Source organism: Monodelphis domestica, chromosome 6 (genome assembly GCF_027887165.1).
Source record: "Monodelphis domestica isolate mMonDom1 chromosome 6, mMonDom1.pri, whole genome shotgun sequence".
NCBI lineage: Eukaryota > Metazoa > Chordata > Mammalia > Didelphimorphia > Didelphidae > Monodelphis > Monodelphis domestica.
The window spans coordinates 18,186,430-18,195,641 of record NC_077232.1 but is presented as its reverse complement, the minus strand read 5'-3'; the positions used below and the strand labels follow the sequence as shown (position 1 = coordinate 18,195,641).

At 38.7% G+C, this 9,212-nt stretch overlaps 1 pseudogene; it reads right to left on the bottom strand.

The window, feature by feature from the left end:
• Positions 1-357: 357 nt before the first annotated feature.
• LOC130455204 (olfactory receptor 5B12-like) lies at positions 358-6,767 on the bottom strand (annotated as a pseudogene).
• Positions 6,768-9,212: the final 2,445 nt, after the last annotated feature.

The following is a 9,212-nucleotide window of genomic DNA, read 5'->3' as shown; positions in this document are numbered from 1 at the left end:
CCATAGGGGCTGATGAATACAGCATATTATTATTTTCTATGACATGGGAATTTTTCTAAAGTTCCTGTGAAAAGATGAACATATATTTGAACTTCAAACATCACAACTGAGAGCTGCAGTGAAACAAATTCATATTACCCAATTTGTTAAAAAAAATTAAACATCATAGAATCAAACACATAGAATCAGACGTCGAAAATGAGGGAGTTTTCCAAATGCAGGATATAAAGAGAGAATTTACTATTTATGATCTACAAATAATAAAGGGTTTGTGAGACTTTGGGCATATGTACTATAAAGATCATAGAGTGAAAGAAAATAACTTGAATACATTTTTCCTTAATTAAAAGGAGATGCCTAGTGAAGACTTTGTCTTCCCATGATTTTCCTAAAAGCACGACTAACCTCCTTATTCCTCAGACTATAGACCAGAGGATTCAACATGGGGATGACCATCGTGTAGAACACTGAAGCCACTTTGTCTGTGTCCATGGAATGGCTAGAGCTAGGTTGTAAGTACATGAAGACTACTGTTCCATAAAATATGGATACATCTGTGAGATGGGAAGCACAGGTAGAGAATGCTTTCTGGCAGCACTCAGCTGAACGCATCCTCAAAATAGCAATGAAAATGAAAAAAAAAAAGATTTCATGATGAAAGGGCAAAAAATACATTGAATCCTACAGCAAAGAAGACAACTAATTCATTGATGTATGTGATAGAACAAGAGAGAACTAAGAAGGATGGAATATCATAGAAAAAGTGATGGATCATTGGAATTACAAAAATATAGGCTGAAAGTGTTTCCTGTGTGAAGGGAAGAAAAAAGAAAACCAAGGATACAGGATCCAATCACCAGACGGACACACACACTGGACGTCATGGTGGTGGTATAATGGAGGGGCTTACATACAGCTACTTGACAATCATAAGCCATAACAGCCAGGAGGTAACTTTCAACAGTGGCAAAGTACACAAAGAAGAACATTTGTGTGGCACACTCACAATACGAAATGGTTTTGTCCCCTGGGAGGAATCCAACCATCACTTTAGGAGTAATGGAGGAAGAATAGCCAAGATCAGTCAGAGAAAGGTTACTGAGGAAAAAATACATGGGTGTGTGGAGAAGGGAGTCCCACAATATCAGGACTATCATATCCAGGTTCCCCACCAGTGTGATGAGGTAGATGAGAGTGAATATTATGAAGAGGGGGACCTGAAGCTCAGGAGCATCTGTTAATCCCACCAGGATGAACTCCTTCACCTCTGAATTACAATATTACAAAATATAATATAAAATATATAAAATATAAAATGAATAATTTTCATTACATTATATTCAAAAGTTTTGTACAAACAAAACTAATGCACCCAAAACTAGAAGGGAAGCAACAATTATACAAAATATCAAGCTGTTCCCCATTTGATAAATGGACAAGGGACATGAATAGGCAGTTTTTCAATAAAGAAATCAAAACTATCAATATGCACACGAAAAGATGTTCTAAATTTCTTATAATTAAAGAAATGCAAATCAAAACAACTCTGAGGTACCACCTCACACCAAACAGACTGGCTAATATGACAGCAGAGGAAAGTAATAAATGTTGGAGGGGATGTGGCAAGATTGAGACACTAATGCACTGCTGGTAGAGTTGTAAATTGATTCAATCATTCTGGAAGGCAATTTGGAACTATGTCCAAATGGCGCTAAATGGATTTGTAACCCAAAGAGATAATAAGGGAAAATACTTGTACAAAAACATGTATAGCAACACTTTTGTGGTGGCAAAAAAATTGGAAAATGAGGGGGTGTCCATTGATTGGAGAATGGCTGAACAAATTTTAGTATCTGTTGATGATGGAATACTATTGTGCTAAAAGGAATAATGAACTGGAGGAATTCCATGTGAACTGGAATGACCTCCAGGAATTGATGGAGAGTGAAAGGAGCAGAACTAGGAGAATATTATACACAGAGACTGATACACAGTGGTACAATCTAATGTAATGAACTTCTCTACAAGCAGCAATGCAATGATCCAGGACAGTCCTGGGGGACTTAAGAGAAAGAACTCTATTCACATCCAGAAAAAGAACTGTGGGAGTAGATGCACAGGAAGTAATCCATTGCCTTGATCACATGGTTTGATGGGAATATGATTAGGGAAGTAGACTCTAAATGATCACTCTATTGCAAATGTTAATAATATGGAAATAGGTCTTGATCAATAATACATGAAAAATCCAGTGGAATTTCTCTTTGACTTTGGGAGGGGGAAGGAGGCAGGAGGGGAATAACATGAATCATGTAATCATGGGAAAAAATATTCTAAGTTAATTAAATAAATAATTGTTTTTTTAAAAAAAGACATGATTTGGTTGAGATGTACAATAATGAAAAAAAAAACTTTGAATCCCTCTGAGGATCTGACTGTGTTTCTGAGCAACAAAAACAATTTCCTGGATTGAGGTTCTCTAAACAACATGTACAATTGGGTCATACAGGCCATATAGGACTAGGTTAAAACAATGCAATAAGATTTTCTTCCATTTCCCAAAACTGAATAAACTTTTCTCACAAGACAGAATTGGGACTGGACCTATAAATGAATGGAAAGGGAACTTGGCTAGCTCTAGAATTGAGCCACCAGATGGTGTCAGTATGGTTCCCTCAATTTCCACAATCAATCACTTGCTGTCCTAATTCCCCAAATTCCTTCATTTGTTTAAAGAAAACTGCTGGGAAAACTAGAAAGTTGTCTGGATGCAATTGGATTTAGACCAATATATTACACCATATTCCACACTACATTATAACTGAAGAGTTAACCTTAAAGAACATTTTGTAACATACATCAAAAATATTTGAAGTGGACCACAAACTTCTCACAGCTAGGGGGAGGAGATGTACTCTAAAGCAAATAAGGAATAGGAAACAATTACAAAAGACAAACTAGATAACTTTGATTAATTATAACTGAAAGTTTCTACACAGATAAAAATAAAATACCTATCATGAGAAGGAAATAAGTAGAATTGGAAAAAAAGTATTGTTTCAAATTGAACTGAGATTGATGTCTAAAATTATATATTTATTTGTGTATTCATGTATTGCAAAAACAAAGACAAAAGAGAGACTCATCCTGGAAGCTCTCTTTGCAGATGACTGTGCTCTCATGGCCCACCAAGAAAATCATCTTCAAACCATTGTGGACAGGTTCTCTACCACAACAAAACTGTTTGGCCTGACTATCAGCCTCAGCAAAACAGAGGTGCTGTTCCAACCTGCACCAGGGAGGCCAATGAACCAACCGTGCATTACAATTGATGGCACGCAGCTTTCTAACGTCAACACTTTCAAGTACCTGGGCAGCACCATCGCCAACGAGCAGTCCCTAGACCATGAGATCAATGGCAGGATCCAAAAGGTCAGGCAGGCACTTGGGCGGCTGCTCTCCAAAGTCCTCCAACACAGAGGTGTAAGCACTGCGATGAAGCTCAAAGTGTATAACGCAGTGGTCCTCAGCTCACTCCTGTATGGTTGTGAGACATGGACACTGTGCCGGAAGCACATGAAGCAGCTGGAGCAATTCCACCGACACTCTCTCTGGTCAATCATGAGGATCCGATGGCAGAACCGAATCACTAATCAGGAAGTCCTAGACAGAGCAGACTCCACCAGCATCGAAGTCCTGGTCCTCAAAGCCCAGCTACGATGGTCTGGACACGTCATCTGCATGGACCCACAGCGAATACCAAGACAGGTATTCTATGGTGAACTGTCAGCTGGACTCAGGAAAAAAGGCCGACCAAAGAAAAGATTCAAGGATCAGCTAAAGTCCAACTTGAAGTGGGCTGGCATGACACAAAGCAACTAGAACTCGCTGCCTCTGTCAGAAGTAGCTGGAGAACCCACATTAACCATGCCGCCGCCACCTTTGAGGATGAGCGACGTCGACGTCTTGCCGCTGCGCGTGAATGCCGACACCAGGCCACAACCGCACCTCCCCTAACACCTGGCGTCCCAGGCCCCGTGTGCCACACACTGTGCGCCTCAGTCTTTGGACTCCAAAGCCACATGAGGGTACACCGTAGATGAAACTGCACAAAGACAATAGTCATTCTCGGTCACCGAGAGACTACCACTACCACTACTACTACATGTATATGTGTATGTATATATATATATATATATGTGTGTGTATATATATATATATGTAATTATGTATAAGAAAAGAGAAATATATAGATATATTTGATGAAAATTTCCTAAAATAAGAAAAATATAAATTAAAACAACCCTGAGGCTTCAGCTCCCACCATATAAATGACAAAAATAACCCCAAAATATTAATAGAAGTATTGGAGGTTCTGTGGAGTGATAGACACACTAATACATCGTGAGTAGAACTTTGAAATGGTACTATAATTTTCAGAAGTGATTTCAAATTCAAGTAATAAAGTGACTAAAATTCCCCTACACTGAACTGGAGACTCACCCCTAGGCTTATACCCCAAGCAAACCAGTGAGGAGAAGAAAGACCCTATATACAAGAAAATAGGTAGAATAATGATTCTGAAAATAGTAAAAATTGGATGTCCATCAACTGGGAAATGACTAAAAGAATTGTGGCATTTGAATGCAATGGAATGTTGTTGTGCTTAAGAAAGGCTTTATCAGGGGTAGCTGGATGGCTCAGTGGATTGAGAGTCAAGCCTCAAGATGGGAGGTCCTAGGTTCAAATCTGACCTCAGACATTTCCTAACTGTGTGACCTGGGCAAATCACATAAACCCCATTTCCTGGCCCTTACCACTCTTCTGCCCTAGAAACAATATGTAGTATTGATTCTATGGTGGAAGACATGTTTTTTTTTTTCAATTGCTCTGATGAATACAGAATACTGTGTTAAGAAGTGAGGAGGAGGTGACTTTAGAATTGATATTAGGAAAAAGTTTCTAAGCCCCATTACTTCTGTACAAAACTGAAATGAATACCTTCAAAAGGCAGCAGTTTACCCCTTTCTTGTAGATCTTTAAACAGAGGCTGATTTCCTTGTTGGGAATGTTCAGTGGAGACTTCTTTAGAAGAATGGAAAATTATAAGGTCATTGAGGACTCTTCCAACTCTCAAATTCTTTTACTCATTGATTCTAATTCTAATAAAGTGAATTTATTTATTAATGATAACTTAGAAAAGAAAACTTCAAGAAGAAATACCACCCTGTAAATTTTTATATGCAGGTCAGTTCAGAAAAATTAGAAACTTTCTTTGCAATAATATAAAAGACTTAGACTTCATGATATAATGTACAAAATGCTGGCCTAGACTCAAATCAGTCAAATCAGTGGACGGAAGTATACCAAGATTTTACTATGTGCCAACCACTCTTCAAGATCCTGTTTGTGACTCCTTGTGTGAACACATATAATTAATTTGAACATTAAGTTCTTCTACAGAACTCTTTTAAGAATATATATTGGAACCCATAGCAGAAAAGGGGGTTGCCACACTGGGTGTTATATATATCACTTCTCTCCCCATTTGACAGTTCCTGCAAAGTGAGATAGTGGGAAGAATCATGGTTGATTTTCTACTGATCATTTTAGCAAAACTTTGAAATCAGTATTATAGTAATGATGGTTCATCTCTCCAACTTTCTCACCTATAATCTGCCAAGATTCACATGACAAGTAAATTTGGCAGACTCATAAGAGCTGATCTATGTGACAAATCATAACTTTATATGATATAGGAATTTTATAAAAGCTCCTATGAAAAAATGAACAGATACTTCAACTTCAAAATTCTCAACAACTGAGAGATGAAGTGAAAAAACATCCAGAATACCCAAATTTCTAGAAATTATAGATTATAAAATCTTACACTGGAGGAAAATGAGAGATTTTAAAATTCAAAAGGGAAAAAGAGAATCTATTTCCTATAACCTATGAAAAATAAAAGTTGTGTGAACCCAGGAGAGTGTATTACCAAAAGATTGTATTTTAATAGAGACTAAAAGAGAAGACAAATATTCTAACACTTTTCTACCTAATTGAAAGGAGACGGCTAATGAAGACTTTGTCTCCCCATGGTTTTCTTAACTGCACTACTAACTTCCTTATTCCTCAGACTATAGACCAGAGGATTCAACATGGGAATGACCATCATATAGAACACTGAAGCCACTTCGTTTGCATCCATAGAATGGCTAGAGCTAGGTTGTAAGTACATGAAGAGTACTGTTCCATAAAATAGGGATACAGCTGTGAGATGGGAAGCACAGGTAGAGAATGCTTTCTGGCAGCCCTCAGTTGAACGCATTCTCAAAATGGCTGTGAAATTGAAAAAATAGGATTTCAAAATGAAAAAAAGTGTTAAAGATGCATTGAAACTAACAGCACAGAAAACAACCAACTCATGGATGTATGTGGCAGAGCATGAGAGAACAATTAGAGGTGGAATATCACAGAAAAAATGATGGATCATGTTGGAATTACAAAAGTAGAGGCTGAAAGTGTTTCCTGTGTGAAGGGAGGGAAAAAAAGAAACTATAGAAATAACAACCAATGACCAGATGAGAACACACATTGGATGTCATGGTGGTGGTGTAATGGAGGGGCTTACACATAGCTACCTGATGATCATAGGCCATAACAGCCAGAAGATACCTTTCAAGAGTGGCAAAGTACACAAAGAAGAACATTTGTGTAGCACATCCACTATAGGAGATAGTTTTGTCCCCTGGGATGAATCCAGCCATTAGTTTAGAAGTAGTGCATGAAGAATAGCCCAGATCAGTCAGAGAGAGGTTACTGAGGAAAAAGTACTGGGTGTATGAAGACGGGAGTCCCACAATATTAAGACTGCCACCAGGGTGATGAGGTAAATGATAGTGAATATTATGAAGAGGGGGACCTGAAGTTCAGGGGCATCTGTCAATCCCACCAGAATGAATTCCTTCACCTCTGAGCCATTCTCCATAAATGTATGTAATGATTTTAATGACTCCCCTAGGAAAGAGAACAACAAACAGCAGCATAAAACATGGCAATTATCATTTCTTAATGATTGAGGATCCAGACTCTAAATGGTCGTGCTATTGCAAATATCAATTGTAGTAGTCTCTTGGTAACAGAGGATGATGATTGTCTTTGTGCGTTTTCATCTATGATAGATGAGTGTGCACAAAGACACTTGTGCGTGAAGGAGATTTAAGTGGAAAAGTTGTTGCACAGAGACAGTCCCACTCTCTCAGCTTTGGAAGCCTGGGTCTGGTGGCAAGAAAAGTCGTTACACCTGGAGACTTCCTCAGCTGCATTGGATGGCCATGTTGTCCTTTGTGCTCCAACACGCCCTAAGCACTCCACAGTGCTTTGCTGCATTGCCCTCTCAGCCGTTGAACCTTCTTATTGGTTTCTTCCATCTGTTCAGCCGAAGCAGTCTTCACATGCTGGGTGAGCAAAGCCTTGGTTCACCAGGGGTCGACGACGACCCAATGGCTACCCTCACAAGGTTTAGCCGGCCTGTCGAAGCCATTGCCTGGGGTATGGCCGCTGCCACATGCTAGCAGCTACTGGGAGCCACAAGTGAGAGCTGGATGTCAGGTGAGGGTCAGAGGCTGGAGAGCTGCCCTAAGAGGGCATGACAAGCCCTCCATACCAGAGCTCCATACCATACCACCATACCTCCATACCACCCCATACACCCTGCAAATATCAATAATATGTAAATAATTCTTGATCAATGACACATGTAAAGTCCAGTGAAATTGTGACTCGGCTGTGGCAATGAGGTGGGGGGGGAGGGAAAGAGCAAAAATCTTGTAACCATGGAAAAATATTCTAAATTAATTAATTAAATGAAATTTTCCAAAATAAAAGAAGCCCTGGCCCAATGAAATGTTCAGCTCAAATGCCAACTCTTATAGTTAGAATATTTCCTGTTCCTCTCATAGTTATTGTCTTCCATTAAAAGATTAAAAGATTATTTTTCCTTGGTAAATATTTTCCAGTAATTTTCCTATGTAAACAGGGTTTTCTGCAAGTAAGATATAAAATCTTTGAAGGTGAAATATTTGGGATGTGTGTGTGCTCATATTGGGGATGAGATTCTCAGAGATCACACAATGCCTGGAACAGTCATAAATAAATAAATACTTGTTGAATTAATTGCATGAATAAAATTGAACACAGAAGATCAAGAATTTCTCCATAAAGTCATAGATTTCTTCATTTAAAACTGAGAGGAACCTTTTAGGTCAAATCCTCCATCCCTGCATGTATTAGTGATTTGCTCTAAGTCTACATAACTGAGTCAGGATTTGAACCATGATACTCTGGTTGCAAATGTTTATCTCTTTAGGGAAGCCTAGTTTGGAGTGAATATTAGAGTTAACAGCGATAGGTACTAGATCCATCATTACCACTAATTGACTCTGGAACATCAGGCAGATCACCTCCCCAATATTTGTCTCCATTACAACACCTGCAGGATGAGGGAGTAAGACTAGATGGCCTTTTTTGCATCTCAAATGTGCAGTTTGATCTGTGAAATTAAAACACTAAGACATTAATATAAAAATATGATTTCTAATAACTGGAAGTGATGTTTAATATTCAGAGTTCACAGTTTCTTATGTAGGGCTTTGAAATCCATAGGAGAACAAATGATCAGTATTTGAAACAATAGCAATTGATGGTGTGGAAAGACTGTTTAATTTAGGATGTAAAGGCTAAAATTTGAATTCCAGTTATGCTATTTACTACATGTCTTACCTTAGCCAAGGCCCATTAGCAACTCAGAGCCTCAGTCTCATCAATTATAAAACTGGATAAACCCTAAGGACTTTTGACATTCCATCCAAAGATCTATAAGGGATCTATATGGTATGGAAGATAGAGTGAAGGATGTTGAATCAGGAAGAATTGACTTCAAACTCTCTCTGAGACATTTGTTCTCTGTGTATGAACCTGGACACGTCACCTAATATCTCTCAGCCTGAGTTTCTTCATCTCTAAAACAGCATCTGCCATTACAAGGCTATCATGAGTGTAGTTGAGGCAGAACCGTAAGGGTTAAAGCCCTCATCTTCTCCCTGCTTGGGGTGCATAGTCAGGGTTGTGGGTTGAACTGTGTACAACCTGCCCAGCTGTGTGCTCAAGGTTGGAGTAGCATCAGAGGGAGGACTAATAAGGTTTGTGAGAAA